The sequence below is a fragment of the Taeniopygia guttata genome, chromosome 4, assembly GCF_048771995.1.
Source record: "Taeniopygia guttata chromosome 4, bTaeGut7.mat, whole genome shotgun sequence".
Taxonomy (NCBI): domain Eukaryota; kingdom Metazoa; phylum Chordata; class Aves; order Passeriformes; family Estrildidae; genus Taeniopygia; species Taeniopygia guttata.
This window is the reverse complement of record NC_133028.1, coordinates 52,867,766-52,884,821: the sequence shown is the minus strand read 5'-3', so window position 1 is coordinate 52,884,821 and position 17,056 is coordinate 52,867,766. Positions and strand designations below refer to the sequence as shown.

The 17,056-nt window shown below is 39.3% G+C and overlaps 1 protein-coding gene across 11 annotated transcripts in view; it reads left to right on the top strand.

Moving 5' to 3' along the window:
* CCSER1 (coiled-coil serine rich protein 1) overlaps positions 1-17,056 on the top strand; it is a 617,316-nt gene that overhangs the window by 138,263 nt on the left and 461,997 nt on the right. The gene's annotated exons all lie outside the window — the stretch shown is intronic.

Genomic DNA, 17,056 nt, shown 5'->3' with positions numbered 1-17,056 from the left:
TTTGTTCAGCTTGATTTTCTGATATATGGCAGAATGTGGAGAAATTATATTTTATCCTTCTGCATCCTCATTTCCATGTCCCATCTAGCCCTTCCACCAAAATTGTTTTTCCTGTGTATCTGATGCCGGTGAATTCCAAAACATGTTGATGGCATAGTTTGTGGTCCTGACCTTGGAGACAAATAATGTTTTGTAGGTAGAATAATTCTGATAGTGTTTATTTGCTTATGTGACAGAAAACTTAATTTTTACCTGCAACTTATATAATTATTTTAAAATCTTACATGATACCAGTAATTTCAGCAGTAATTAGCAACTTGGTAAGAAGGTAATTGCATCTTCAGAGACTGTGTTTTCATATGTTTAGCAGACTGCCTAACAAGCCACACCAATGAAAACAAAACCCAAAAAGAATATTTCATCTAGAGCAATTACAGATTTACTCTTATCACTGTAAATCAACACAAGGTACTGAGAATTTGAATGGTAATCTCTCTCTATCCAATAACTAATTAATGAAGATTAATCAGATTCTTAAACAGCAAATCCTTCTACAAAGTGTACCTCTGGCATTGTCCCCATTAAATATCAGGGTCACAGCCCTGCTTATTCCTTTGCATAAAACCTCCCTGTGGGGTATTTTTACAGTGTAAGGTCTTCATGGTACATGCACTACTTGTATCAGGAAGGCAATGGTCCATATCTGAAGGCCATAAGAAATTTAGGCATTGAAAAGATTTGAAAAGCAGTTGACATTTAAGGTGTGGTTGTATTTTTTCTGTTACTGAACCAAAGTGCTTTTTGACATTAGCAGTAACTTTGCTGATCAGATACTCTGTCAGCATGAAAATCTTAGTCAGAGGGCAGGGCTCTAACCCAGCACCTAAAACCTTCTTCCCTCCCAGAGCATCACTGCAGTGTGTAGTGGGGCCCATGGTCCCATTCAGCTCTCCTTGTCTTCTGGGATTCTGCTGGGATAAGTCTGGAGCAGTGCAGTGCTGCACCAGGAATGTATCTGGTAGTGCTGAAATCCCTAAACTAGAGGGTTTTTTGTTTTGTTTTGTTTTGTTTTGTTTTTTTCAGTGTGAGTAAACTAACACTTTGAGTCTCTGTGTAAGAACTTGAATAAATATGCTATCCTTAAAAAAGGAAAACAATACTCTTTCTGAATGATACTTACTTGGTATTAAGCCCTTAAGAAACAAAAAAGGATTATTTTTCAATGCCTTATATTGACTAGCAAATCAGGCAGGGTGTATAGGTTTTTCTGCCTTTCCTTTCATTGGCTCTGCAAGCCAGAACTGTTCTGTTGAGGTTTCAAGGCAAGAAGGTGGAGGCTTGAAGGCAGTACTAATGTAGAAGCTTCTTGAGCCATGGTTAATTGAGACATTTACTGTGCAGCCTTTCAATGAAACCCTTTCTACTTCACATCAGTTCATAATTTCTTCAGTTGTATTTGTACTTATTTAGAAGACGTTGTGTAGGTATCTGTGTATGTTACCCAGAAATTCCAACAAGATGGCAGTGTTTTCTCATCTTTTAAGGACATCTCAGTGGGGATGTAAATGTCTGACTGAGTGCTCTCCTGATGCCTGTGACTGTATTGCTTTTAGTAGTAGTAGTAGTGCCTTGGCCCACAAACTTGAGATGTTTCATTGTCCTGTGAGAAAGTATAAAATCCCAAATGGTTGTTACTTGCTTTCAGTGTGTCATCAAGGCAGAACCTGGAGAATGCCTAAAAACATTTCTCTGTGCTAAATTTCAACTGGGTTTTGATGTGTTAATTTAGAAATATTGCTTCATTCTCTTTATATTTGTGGCAAGCAAGGTATTCCACAACCCAAGAAGAGAGAGAAGAGCTCAATGTGTGTTGTGATTGACTGTACAGTCTCTATACATCAGCAGGACCTCTTGGGTGCTTAAATGCCACAGCATGTTCCACATCTTTGTGTTAGTCTTTAATTAGGGTGTGGGAAACTCCTACTGAGAACAGCTGCTGGGCACACCACCTGTATCCTGGATTTTACAGAAGGTTTTACATTTGATACACTCTGTAGACACCTTTTCACTGCAGGTTTGTTTTTTTTTTTTAATTCGGAGGTGTAACTGGGTGATTTTAACGTTAGCCTGCTGCTGATCAAAGAAACTGGAGTTGAGATTGTATCAACGCACAGTTTGTTTCTGGTTTGCCAACTCCTTCTAGTTTGCCAACAGTTCTCTTGCTCTCAATTGGAATACAAGCTACTTCTTCTGTGTTCTTTAGAGCTATGCCAACAGAAAAAAATAAAAGGATAACATAAGTGTGACCCCCAGAACTAAGTAGAAACTTCCTGCCCCATAGGTTTTAGCTGCTAACTCAGACACCAAGCTGAGGGCTGTTAGTTCTGGCTGATAGAGTCAGAAATCCTGACTTCCACCATGCTGAAAATACACCACTTTTTGGCTTTTTTTTTTACTAATAGTTTAAATTAGTTCTCTAAGAAGGAAACTTTCATGTGTCCTGCAGTAAATGTGTGTCTTTGAGATCTCCATAGTCGGCCTTGAATCCCACATTTGTCCTGACTCCTGTCTAACTTAGTTTTCAGTCTTTAGCTACTTGTTACTTGGATTCCAAGGGATTGAGGAGGAGTGCTGGTCCTTGCGATGTTCTTGACTTTTCTTGTGGGATGGGGGGCTACATGTATCCTATGTGAAGCTGCAGTGAACCCATACCTGTACTGTGCAACCTTTACTTCCTGCTCTGTCAGAAGGAGCCATGGCTGTATATAGTAATCTTTCCTTTATTTCATATATTATGTTCTGACATCATTAACACTGACCATACAGCTCAGGGAATCATTTGCTAGTTAGATTGAACAGTCTCTATTCTGTCTCAGCGTTGACAGTTTGCAAAATGTTTAATGTAATACTTTCTATTGCAAACACATTTCTGTAACAAATCCATTAGCAGATCTAAAATCAAAATAGATGCTTGGAATTCAGAAGTAGGGTCAATGTAAAATTTTAATGTATTGCTCTTTTTTTAGCATTTTCATCTGTGGGTAGCAGGTCTGTACATAATCTTTGCCATTTACATTGCTGAAACATAGGTTCAGAGGCTGATGGAGAAATGTAGTCAAATGAAACACTGGTCATGTGTTTAATCCCTGGGGACTGCAGCTGTCTCATAACAGTGTTTTATGTTTTATATTCTTAGGCTAGGCAGTACCTCTGACACCAAAGCCAGTAAAGAGATAGTGAATATATGAAGAAAAGTTAAAAGCATACAGTGAGAAATCTTTGCTGAGTAGAAAATGTGTTGTCCACTTTTTAGATCTAAATGGGTACTTTAGCACATTTTATGTGTGACTTTTCACATCAGAGTACAGGAATTACTCTTTCAAATGCAATAAAGATAATTTAGATAGCTGATTTCCCAGCTTTTTTATGCTGTTGAGTGTATAAAGCATTTAGCTCGTTCAAATGCCACCAAAGGATACAAATTAACAATATAGGACAATTATAAGAGGTGTTTTTAAGGCAGATGATGTGTTAAGTGTGTTTCCTTCACCTTTTGGATCTTTATATTTTGAATATTTTTCTAGATTAACTATGGTACATAACATTTATATTTAAGATTTTATCAGAAGTGAAGTTTTGTTTTGATTAATACATATGATATTTAAAATATTGGGTGACTTCCAGATAATTCTTGTTTTTAAATTTGAGGGCTTCTAGCAAATGTCAAGTGTTAATCTTAGGCCTACTCTTAAATTCTAATCAGCTAAGAGCTTAATTGTTCAGTAAGAGAGTGAAGTAAATTACCTTCTTAAATGTAATGGCTTAGAGAACTGGTGGGAAGAGGTTCCAGAATTGGTGGCCATGTGCTCCAAAATGCAAAGAAGCGCTGTGCATACTGAAGATCCCACAAGTCACCCTCCCTCTGAAGAGACGAGCGTAACCTTTGCGCCCTGGTGTCTGGAGTATTCTTGAAGTTAGTGGGACTCCTTCCAGTGAGTGCCAGGATTTTAAATTACATCATGCAGGGGATGGCTGTTGACATTTGGATGAGAATGGAACAGTGTCATTGAGTGCTCTACGTTTTGGAAACTTTGGAGCCAATTTGTTTTGATTCTCTATGTTGGTTACAACTTTCCTGGAGCCTGGACTTTGTGCATGTGTTGTTTCTGTGGGCCACCCTTTTGGAGCCAGCTGCATACATATGCAGTAAAGGAGAGTCTTGTCCCTTGGAAGCAAATGGCGAAGGCTGATGGATATAGCTGAGTTTTTAAAAGGTCACATCCCGTGATACACAGTTGTAGGTAAAAGATCAGTCCATAATCACTGTGATTTAGGAAAAAAGTGGTTTGTCTTAGTTTTTAGGTACCTCTAGAAATCTGGTCCACTTGCACTCGGCTAACTTTCAGCAGGATGTGTTGTACTTGACTGGTTCCTTGGATGCCTCTGGCATGACATCTGAAGTAAAGATGGAAGATTTCTCAAGGGAAAGTGGAACGTGGGGCTGTGAATGTGTTGTCGCTATTTAAATAGTCATTAGGCCAGATTTTGCTGGATTCACAGATGCCCAACTAGTCTTCCATATTCATGAACACTCTTCATCTGCTTTGACAAATGGTGCTATTTGAGAATTGAGCTTTCATTTTTTTGCTTCTATTTAACCAGTTCACCTTGGGTTCAGAAATTCTGAGGCTGGTGAATCCAGAGAGAGCTCCAGGTGAATCTGGCAATTTAATTTTTTAGCTTCAGCTGGAGTGTTATTCACTGAAAATCAGTAATGTAGGTTTTATTTCTAATTTCTATACATCTTCTGCTGGTTTAGAACATAATGACTTTTTCTGTGGACCAGGTTTTTGACTTAACCTTCCTGCCAGCTCCTACAGAATTTCCCAGTATCCTCTTCTGTAATCATAAAATCTAGAGCCTAGTTTATCATCTGGTGGAGAGCAGGAGGAACAGCATGCAGTTCTTTACTCTTGAGGGGGACACGGCTAAAATATTTAGTGCAGCTTCTAAATCATGCTTCTAATAAAACATCATACTTCTCAAAAAGACATTTACACTATTTCCTCAAGTAAAAACAACAGTATTAGTGACTGTGCCAACGTTCAGCATTTGCAATTCCCATGCTAATATTGTCAGTGTGTACTACTGCATTCATTTTAAAAAGTGCAGCAAATCTACCTGGCCACTAAATGGCACTATTTCCTTTTCAGAGCCAAAACCAGAGGAAAGGTGTTTAAATCAAAATTGGGGGATAATATGCAAATGTTTATTTTCTTATTATCTAGTGTCCAAGTTGTTGTTTGTCACTAATGGAAAACTGACTTGTTCATTCTTTGATTTCCATTTGATACCACTGGTAGAATCCAAACAGAAGCTGATGAATTTGTAATGGCTTGGCTTTAGTTGTTGCATTGCTTCAAAGGTTTGTATGGCTGCCTTCTGTGGAGAACGTCATGCATAACACAAAGAGAAGCAACTGAATTTCTTTGCAAGTTAAAATTTTATTTGATTCACGTTAGGAATTTGAATTACTCTTCTTTAGTAATTTTTTTAATGTGTAATGAGGTTAGAACAAATGTAATATAGGCCTGAGTGGACACAACTGAGTTCTGGTTATTCTGTTTGCAGCATCAGTCTGTATCAATGATGCATTGTTGTCCTGTGGTAGTCTGCTCTCAAGTTTTTCAGACATTTTTATATGGGTGCCAGTACATGGCCAGTTAACAGACATCTGCATGTTATTACCTATGCAGAAGAAAATATTTTTCAAAGAAATTAACCCCATGTGGTTTTATAGCTCATTTTCTGATGCGTGATTCTTCTATCCCTCCATTGATTCTGCGGGGCTGCAGTGTAAGTATCAATAGCAGATTTGAAAATTAGGGCTAGGGGCAAATGGTTCAGGTAACTTTCTTAAAGAAAACAGCCTCCAAAATGCATCTGTATGTGCTAACACTATTTTGCTTGTCTAATTAAAAATTATATGCTTCTATAATTAAAACTTGTATAATTAAAAACACTGGCTTAGGGATTGGTACAACTGGAGCATCTATGTCACATCTTTGAAATGTGACTTAGGACAACCAACGTTTGTGACTCGAACAGATGGAGACCTCAGTTCATAGGGTCCAACCTCCCAAATAGCAAGGTGATTATACTTTGCCAAGTTGTGCTATGCAACTTTAAAATATATATATATTTGACAAACACACATCGTAGTTTTAATCTTAATTTAAATATGCCTATAGACAGACAGTCACCATTTTTGTTTAGTGTGTGGGTTTTTTCCCCCCCCAATAATTTAATTGCTTTTAATGCCCCAGTTTGACTTCTGCTTATTTAGGGTGGTCTGGAATTTTCACACATACAGGATCACATACAGTGTAGTGTATCTTTCAGTCATCTTTTTGGGAAGTTGGAATGGTAACTGAGTTGAGCCTGACTTCAGTGACTTCAAAGTCACCAATTCCATGTTTGTATATATTCCAATGCTTATGCTGGACATTTTTGCAGTGGCAGCACACTGAGTTGCTGGTTTGCTCTGGACTGAAACTGCACCTCAGAGGCATAGTGATTGTCTACATTCTTTCTTTCTAGGGCTGTAATCCTGCATTGGGCTCTATTTAAACATTTAAATTTGTTAAAATCATCTGGTTTAGTGGCTCTTCAATATTGCTGAGCTTGTCTCACATTCCTGTCATTTTGAAGTCAGCCATTTTTGCCAAGCACAGTCTATTCCTATAGCAATGTATTTGTCTTTAAGGTAAAATATATTGCTCTCAAAACTTGGTTGGACTTCAAGCCCTAGTGAATTTGGGTTTTTTTTAAGAATAGTTGAGACTTTTAGAGAAAGTGTGAACAGGCATCAGCATAACGATCAATTTTTTAATTGCTTTTCAGAAAGATGCATATATATATTGCTTGGCATATGCTTTATCTGCAGCATAGATGTATGACTAGGAGTCCGTACTTCTGAAAATCAATTGGAAAAATTATGCTGTTATTTTGACCATTAATTGGAAGAATTTCTCAGATCACTTACAAACCTGGCAGAGCAGTGACCTGTACTCTTTAAAGTTTTGCATCAGGACTATAATATTGAACTTCTGGAAGAGCCACAGGATGTGCCTGTGCCACATGTCAGATCAGATGATCCCAGTAGTTTCATTTGGCCTTGAAATGTAGTAAATCATATTCAGCGAGTACAATGCATAGCAAAATCTGTAAGCTGAGCAAATGGGCAGCCTTTTAAAACTGCAGGTACATCAAATAATATTCTCTTTCTCAGTTTTCTTTGTGGCATGAGAGGCTTTGTATCATTCCACAACTGCCGCTAACCTTTCTTGTCACCCAGCCAACTTGTGGACATGATTTCCTTGGTACTGCATGAAAAACTGTGAGAACTGCCAAGGAAATTGCTTACTGGTCTTCTGGAGTCCATCTTCTGCTCGCTGTCGCAGCACTCCTCTGAAGAGCCTTCACTTGGCAGCCCTTGGAACATCCAAATGTTCTTCCTTCACACCCAGGTTTAGTGGGTGTCTGCCATAGGTGCCCACAGGAGGAAGGTGTTGTGTACTCTGTCTAACCCTGTAGTTTTACCGGCTCTTCCTTAAAGCCCATCCGTTTCCCCTCTTGGTTCAGAGGTCTGTCACCAAGCGCTCCTGCTGGCCTGTCCCATTGCTGTGGCAGTACTGAGTGCTAAGACTGTGGAGGAGGACCTAGCCACTTTGCTCATTTCTCCCCTGCTTTGTGGTTACACTGGAGCAGTCAGCTGGAGCAGTAGGCAGCTGCTTGCTTGTGCATGCAGGTTTGCAGGATTCTTGAATAACTGCAGAGAGACATTTGGGCTGAATTTGCTTTTCTATAGGAGTGAATCACCCTAAAGAGAGCAAAGGTATAAAAGAAATGGCTTGCGTTTTATAATAAATATGGAAAATATCTTCCCTGAGCAAAGAGTGAAATCATCTTTGTTACAGATCCTTTTATTTGTTTCAATGTCTGGTGTAAATTTCTAATATTTGGTATGTGAGTGACTTTTGTGAAGGGAGGAATGAGTCCTGAATGGCTATGACCAATGTGCTGTAGTAGGGACTGAGCACTGAGTTGCTTGTCACTGGGGTTGACAAAGGCTGTCATTCTGCAGCTGAGAAGATGTACAATTCTACTGGCAGCTGTACCTGGTGCTTCTGCTAGTGACTGCCAGCACGGCTATAATAGAAAGCCAGATAGCCTCATACTCCTGCAAAACAAAAATACCTCGTGTAATTTTCCTGGTGAGCTTTCAGAATCTGCAAGGAAACCTGACATTATGATTTTATTTAATAATTTCTCTTGGGAAACTGTACTTTTGGAGGTTTGTCTGTATATTAATTGTTGAAGTAAATTTCTTGTGACTACAGCTATTCAATAGAAAACAATACAAAACACAATAAATTAATCTTGCTTGCCTGTCAGTCTGTATTTCAGCTAGGCCAAGAATAATAGTTGAAGCCAGGAGCCTGTGCTCCTGAAAACACTTGCTATTGAGTTTTGACAGTTTTACTTGCAGTGAGTGACAGCCGAGGATATTGTTGTTAGAGTAGTCATTCCTTCAGGGGATTGTATTATGCCTACAGAAATGCCCTGCAGGCCTTTTTATATTCCTTCTTTTAAGATGCCAGTGTCACAGTCACTCCTTTTTCTCTCATTTTCTTGAAGGCATAACATAAATAGAAACCCAAATGTGATCAAAAGCAGCACTAAAACTATTTTTCTTCTCTTGGCTGAAAAAAGAATTTTGAAGCAGACAGCTCTTGCAGCTGGTGGCATCCCTGTTGGGATTTCCTCCATGTCATGTAGGAAGAGACACAAAAGTTTCCCAGTTGCTGGTACCTTATGGCTATTACCAGGGCATGGCTTTATGCTTGCACCTGAAACTGGCACTTTCAGTACTAACTTTTTCATTCTTACTGGAAAATTGAAGTTTTGGGCTGTTCTGTTTCCTTCTATCACCCAGATCCTGTGGTTTTGGTTTTTTTGGGGGTTTTTTTGGTTTTTTTTTTTTTTTTTTTTTTTTTTTTTTTTGTTCTTATTACCCAGTGAGGCAGCTTTGCCAAGAATGGCAGAGGCTACTAGAAGGGGAGGTCTGGGTAAGCCTTGTTTCCCCCCATGAACCAACCTGCAGCTGTATTCTGTGGTAAATTTATTTAATTAATTTAACCAGTTGTCTTCAAAGACTCTTTAGGAATAAATAGATGCATTTGTTTGGCCCACATGGTGATTAGCACCACACATTCTAGACCAAATGACTAAGCCTCCACTTTTTATTCTAGTATAAATACTATTCAATTATGAGATTTCCTGGATTTTGGCAGAAACAGATATGATTGGTGGGATTCAGATAATTAGTCCTTCATTATAACCTTTCCCTCGCACAGTTGTGTACTTATGCACACAGTTCCTATTCGTGCTTGTGTCACAAGACAAGTCATAGACTGGAGGGCTAAAAATACAAGCCTGTGACATCATCCTGACTGATAGTGCTGCCAAAGCTAATGAAGTTAGTAGTCATTTTAAAAGTTCTATTATTAACACTTAACCAAAGCTTTTTGACATTGAGAAGTGATATCTGCCTACTGGATACAGAATATGCCTTTATTTTTAAAGGTTGATTTTTCAATTCCTGTGTAGGCTGCTTGGAACAATATTTGCTTTAAGTAGTTCACTGTGAATAAGAAAGTATCTCAGAAGCAGCCTCAAGCACAAATAGATGTACTTAGAATGTTTTAGGTGTACAGTAGTTACAGCTGAAAAAATAACCCACTTAATTTTCTGGAAATGCAGTTACAGTTTCTTCTGTCCTTGCTATAGTGATCCATCATTGCAGGACCTTCAACAAGGAATGGTTGGTTGTGGAGAGGTCAGCAGGGTGATCAGGGCTATGGAACAGGTTTTAAACAGGAGCACATGCAGATAGTGCAGCCTGTAAAAGAAATGGCTGGCTAAATATCCTAAAGAAGTCTGTAAAATGCAGAGAGGAAGGTGAAGATGGAATTTGGGCATTGTCTTCTCCAAGACTAACACTGGGGGGGGTCAGATATGAAACAAGCTGGTAGCAAGTCTAAAGTGGACTGATGAGAATATTTCTTCAAATAAGCTATAGTCAGCTTTGGAAGTCTACAGAACATTGTGGATACTACAAGTTCACGCAAGAATATAAGTAACTGAACAAATTAATAAAATTCCTGAGGGATTAGTAAATACAGGCACGATCACTTTGTAGAAGAAAGTCTGCAAGTCACTGTAAGCTGCGGGAGGCTGCTTGAGAAGACTAATCAGGAGTAAAGGTGCTACTCTGGGGCATCTTTCTGCCTCGGGAGAAACCAAACTGCAGTTTTTCTCTCAATGCAGTGGAATTAACAAAATATTCAAGAAGTGGGTCATCAGTTTTGTCATTACCTATGCGATTATTTTAGGAGTTGGTGTTTGCATTACTTACCATGTCTGTAGGATCAGTTCTTAGGTGATCAGGGCATACCCTTTCAATTAGTGTTCCTTTAGGCATGAACATTGAAAAATTACAGTTTAATTTCCTATGCATGGAGTACAAGTCACCAGTCCCAAATTTCACTTGTAGCTCTTACTGTGTTATCACAGTGGCTTGTGACAAGAAACAAACTTAGGACACAAAAGCAAGGTTGCAGATAATCACTGCAGAACTGCTGGTGTGTAAGAGGAATTCCCTGGCTTCTGCTTAATGCTGCATTTTGTATCCTTTATATTTTTGTACCAGTCTAGCTAGCACAAAGCAGGTATGTGTGTGCAGCCTTTGTATAAAAGAGCCATGAAGCATAAGAACTTGATAGAAAGTAATTCATTTGCCCATAATGGGTCTGTAATTGTTGCTATTACAAAATTTCTGATTGTGACTACATTGTGTTTAAGAACCAGGCCTGTGGTTTTATTGCAAAATTATTACAGCAAACCCTTTGGGGACTGTGAGCATATACACTCATTCTCTTAAGTATTCACTTGACCAATATTGTGAAATGTAGCTGTTTCTAGGGAACAAGAGGCCCTAGAAAAATAGTTGAACTAATAAAAGATTGAAATGAATTTAGTTTCCTTTCTCCTCCAAAGACCATCATCAAATCTAGGATCAAGCAGCAGGAAAATTAGGCCTTTTTATTATTATTTTTTTAAATTAAGGTTTTTCTAGTAAGTAGATGGGCAAAAATAGCTTTCATTTAAAGTACCTTGACCTTTTGTGTTGTTTTAAAGAGACTGAAAGTCTTCTTGGGCTTTAGGGTTTAATAACAAAGTAGTAAAAGACTTTATTTTGTTTCTGGGGCTGAGAAAGACGGTATGGAACTGAATTCATACACTTGTTTTTGCTGAAGTGTTTCATGCAACTGATGTTTGGGGTTGATGGAGAAACAAATCAGAATGCTGGTTCTTTTCTGAGCCCTCTGAGTGACCTAGGACTATCAGAGGCCAAATCTGTGCACCCAGGAAGGATGGTAGTTAGTCACAGTTCTTCCTGGACATACCAGAATTAATAGACTGGATTTCAAGATCCTCTCTTATATGCTGTTTCTAATGTCAGCAATTTTCCTGACAAAATAACTTGAGTTGTGTGTTGTAAATGTTTTTTTTTTCCTCAGTTCTTGACTTGTTCTAATATACTGAAGGAATTTACGATATATCCACTCTTCCTTTTTGGTTGGTTGGTGTGTTTGTGGTTTGGGTTTAGTTAGCATGTTTGTTTTAGCGAAAGCTCTGTTTTAAGTGTAACAGCTCTTTGTCCTGGATTTCCCTTGTCTGAGGAACCTGTGTAGGGGTTACATATTTTGCACCTCTTGTCCTTTGTTCAGAGCATATCAGAGGGTGACTCATTTCCTGAGCCTTTTCATGGCAGAGAGGTATTTAGGAAACCATGTGCCAAAGTGTTCTCAGTGCCTGCAAAGAGAACTGGTGTTTCAGAGTTGTTAAAACATAATGTCTGGCCTGGTAGTAAAAGGGGTGTGGGATTGGATACTTGGCATCCAGATGTTACTCCCTCATGCCCTAGTCCCCTGTCTCCTACAGTGGCAGCTGACTGATCTTTCAGTCATTTACTGAAAGCATTTAGTGCCTTCCATGCTCTCCTGGCTGCTTGCTTAGTTTTTTACCAAAGCAGAAGGATTTTTGGTTTAAAACAGCGTCTGTTTCCAGATTTGATCTGTCTCTTGAATGATGAGAGCTGGTAATTTTAAACTTCATAGGCATAAATGTAAATACTTTGGATTGTCAGGATAAGTGCCCAGATTTCTCAAATCCAGAAATACTTCACTGCTTTAGTCTCCCTGTGTCATGATTCCCTTATGCTTCATTGCACACTTCATGTGAACATTTCCCTTCTGTTTTCTCTAAGCAGGTAGTACTTGCTGCTAATTTCATCTTGCATCGTGTCAAGGGAGACTTTTTTGATAGCTACCACTGATAACCAGATTTTCTTTCTCCTCAATTAAAAAAAAAGGAGGGGGGGGAAGTGTGTACAATTAAGTGTTTGAAATAGATGATGTAAATGACATCCCTAGAGTTTAAAAATCTTTTTATTCTCTGGAGAAACACATTCTATTCAGTAGCTGTTGAAGGCTTCCTACTGTCCTACTATTTAAGGATTTAAAATTTTTTCACTGGTTGGTTCAAAGTAGGAGTAAAGTGTTTAATTAGTCATTCTCATTGTTCTTGAAAGAAACAGCAGAGAAAAAAAACAACCAAAAACTAATGTTTTTCTTCTCCAGATGTAAAGATCTGTTTTGATAGTGAATGATGTTCTGGGACTGCCTAAACCAGCTAGAGTAAATCCAAGCCAGCACTCCTAGTGATAAATATATGGGTGTCATGGTTTGACGCTGGCACAATGCCAGCGCCCCATGAAAATACAACTTACCAATCAAATGCTGTGAAATGTGATCAAGGACAGAGCAAAGCAGACCAAACTTAATAACAAAGGAAAAACTTTATTACACTACTACTACTACTACTATAAAAGGAAAAGAAAGGAAAGGAAAAAAAAACACACAAAATTCGAAATGAAAACCTTCCAAAACATTTCTCCTCCCTCCACCCAACTCCACCAAACCCCAGCGAGACTCATTTGGATCCTTAATCAAGTTTTCACCCTTCAATATAATCAATACTGAGTTCATCGGGGAAGAGAGGAGTCCCCCTTGCAACCATAGACCCCCCCAGGAAACACAGCTGCCACCTCTTGTGTTTCCAATGTCACACGTGGCACCGACCAGACACCCCGGGCCAGTGTGACATTCTCCTCTCCATGTCACAGTGCTCTCACCACCGGGCATGGACAGAGACTGCTTATAGGGCCCCTTTAAGGATGCTTTGCCAAGGACCACCAGGAACAACAGTCCAGTATCACAATTCGGGACTAGAGTCCCCCCCATTTTCCCCTGGGGCCGAGGGTCCAAAAGACAGAGATCGCCTTCTCTTCTTCCTGAAGATGGAGGGCATCCTCACACCCTCCTCAGCTCTCTCTCTGTCCACTCCAAAACTGGTAGTTGCTGCAGAAGGTCTCTTGGTTCACCAATGCATCCCCCTAAAATGCAGTCCCTCTTGAAGGAAAGAGTGGTTCAGTCTATGGTAAACAAGCAGAGTCCAGCCAAAAAGCCACTCTATCATCTGCCCCCAACCTTCTTCTCTAAACATCTGAGGTTTCAAGCTGTCTCTCTTTTCTTCAAATTCAGGAGGAGTAATATTTCATAAAGCCTTCATTTCTCAGGAAGGGTTAAAAGTCCCAACTCCCAAGGATGGCTCGCTGCCCAGGCTCCAGCTCCCACGGCCCGGCTGGGCACCTTGCGGCCCCCCCGCTCTTCTCCTTCCCTGCGGCGAACTGCTGATAAAACCACCGAGTCTCTGTCTCTTTTTCTCTCCTGGGAGATAGAGAGACTCTGGGGGGAGCGGAGACATCCCAGATTTCTCCACCCTTCCATCTGCAGGGGGCCAGGTCTAATTGCATCCCCTCCACCCTTGGGCCTACCTCCACAGGCCGCATGGCTCCCCTCCCCCACCCAGCCCGGGCTGGGCAGGGGAGGTCCGTACCATGCGGTGACCGGAACCAAAGAAGGACGAGTCCTCCTGGGAATTTCGCTTTTAACCCCTCTGTGTTCTCAGGGGCGTGTCCACCTTCAATTGGTCACCCCAAGTGTCAGTATCTAAACCTGACCCCTGACTGGTGAACCTCTTCCTTCTAAAAAAAAAATTCTCTTCCCGTGTCAAACCATGACAATGGGGTACTTTTAAAACACTTGGCGATGGAAGAAAACAAGCTGCATGCATCATTAAACCGAAGGATCTGGGGAGAAACTGCAGCTTCAGAAGTAGAACAGATCTTTTATAATAGTAGTCTGTGAAGCTAAGACTGTTTGCTTTCCCTTTCTGTTGAGCTGTCCTTTACATGACTTGTAATTTGTAGGTAGTGTCTTTTGTTCCACTAAGAAAAATATGTTTCTATAATGATAACACAGATATTCCTCTGGTTGTGTTATTTCACTACAATTATTAGCTTGTTCGTGTAATGGTTGGATTGCGAATAAAGGACTGAAAAATGCCATCTCACTTGCATGCAAATAGCTTTTCTTTTTTCTGAAGTTATTCAGTGTATAACACTTTCAGAGATACTAAATGTTAGTTTCTTTAAGAAACAGCTACAAGTAGTACAAAATAGGCTGATTTTCCCCCTTGTTGATAACTTGTACAGTTTTTTCCACCATTCTGCATCAGGAATAATATAGTAGGCTGAGACAGCTGATTACATTGATGACTTTGCCGAGCATTAATTCAAATGACTGAAAAATTCTGCTTTCCTTACCAATTCATGTGGGAAGGCTAAATTTTTCAGTTCGTGCTGGATGTTAAGGAGCAAGTTTGATGCGTGAGAGGATTTATGATTAAAAGGAATGATCCCTTAGAGTAATTGTTTTTCTGATTGTGATAGTTTGAGGATTGAACAGATTTCAATTCATAAAAGTACAGACGTATAGGCATGTGTAGACGTCATGAATGGTCTTTTTTGGGGTCATATAAGCCACTTGTAGATTAAAAAATGGAGTTGTAGAAATGAAGCTACACTTAAGAGTTGAGTTTGAAATGTAAAATGCAGTCTTAAGTAAAACAATGCCCATCCCCATCAGTGTTAAAGTTGATAGTCCACATTCAAGCACGTTCTCATTATTTTATTGAAGGTTATGAACAGGTAGTAAGAGCCTACACTCCAGTAGGTGAAAATTGCTTGTTGCTGTGCCATCACTACTTCATGACATTTTAGTTAATTATGCTGTCGATAATGACTTACGACTGTGCACAGACAATTGAGATAAAAAGGAGGAATCGCAGTGATTTTCAAAAGTGATACCAAAGAGTATTGCTGTCTGGAATGGAGGGATAGTACATTCCATGAGCTGCAATCACTGGATGACCACTAGGTTTGTCTTTAGCTGTAAATTAGGGGATTATACAACACCTGTATAGCATTAATTATTAAACAAAAGCAATTTCACAGTTTTATTCATTAATGAATTTTCTGTAAAGAGTGGGAGACTTGCACTATCTTCTTTGTTACATGTGATTCCCTCTTTTATCATTTTTTGTAGCTACTCTGGTGGACAGTGCCTGATCTAAGCAAACCCTCCCCTGTGATGCTTGTCACCAGACCTTTTATGGGTTCTAAAGTAATAACTTGATACTCTAGTAGTAATGCAGGTCTTCTGAAGAAAAATATGTATTTGCTTCATCCTTTATGCTCTCTCAGTGTTTCTGGTTAAAATTCAAATGCTGAATATCAGCGGTGTACAAGCTTATTTTTTGGCAATTCTTTGACTGTAAAGAAAGAGACAAAGAGACATAAATGTTCTTTTTTTGCACATACTCAGTCACTGGTTATAATGAGGAAATACTGTTTCATAAATTACTTGGTGCCTACCAAGCAGAATCGTGCTAGTAGATGGTGTGCAGGTTGTACATAATATAGTAGGATGTAAAGTCACCAAAAATTCAATTTTTTCTTAAGCTGTCTTTTTAGTTCAATGTATTTTGCATTTGTTTCAAATTAATCTGTTGTGCATCAAGCTATAACAGAAATCCTGCTTGCATGCCTGCAGTCAATGTGGCAAGTTCTCTTTGTGTATGACTGTTTTTTGGAGATGTGTGTCTGTGATAGTGACAAAGTATTGAGTAATGCTGGTTCCAAAGAAAAAAGGAAGGTAAGGTAAAATACTGGGCATCTTAGGGGGCTTAGTCACTTAGCACAGTGTGCATGTTAATATTTAAAACACAAACATAAACAATACTGGACAACATCAGATGAATTAAATGCAATTACAAGCACTCCCCAAAAGGTTTCCTTCCTGACAGAGCTGCCTGTGCTTGAGTCTTTTGTACTGCTTGCTGAATGGCTCAGAACTGCTCAGAAAGCAGAAAAAGACCTTTGTAGAAATATCCAGCCCCGACCTGGTGGTGTTTCAGGGTGTTTGTGGAGCACCATTGTGTCCTGTTGGTATGTGCTGAGTGTGGGCTGGAAGTAAGTCGTAAGGGTTTTAAAATGGTACAGTTAGCTGTTCTTGACCCAGTCAGGTCAAGATAGGTGAAGTTTTACTCCAGTTTTCTTTCTTTTGTAAGGGGAGCATAGGCTGTGCCAAAGGTATGTTGTCTGTGGGCAATAAGGGGGCACATGATTGTGGAGAACATAATAATAAATCAATGTCACAGTTCAATTCTCAGCTGTACTAGTCCTGCATAAATGTATGTACTTGTGAAATGTGTTCTTGCTGGGTTTGAATTGCTCAGAATTTGCCACAGTCATTCTGGTTTTACAGGTTATGTTATTGGCTCTGTGGACATGTGTTCACTCTGTATGAAGGGGTTCTGTATGTTATAAAATACTGCATGTCTTTCTGTTTAAACACAGGCCCCCACATTTCTTCTTGCTTGTATATAATACATTGAAGTACCAAATGAAAGATAAGAAGCTGTCATGCTTTGTTTAATGAAACCAACTCTTAATTCCAGCTTTCAT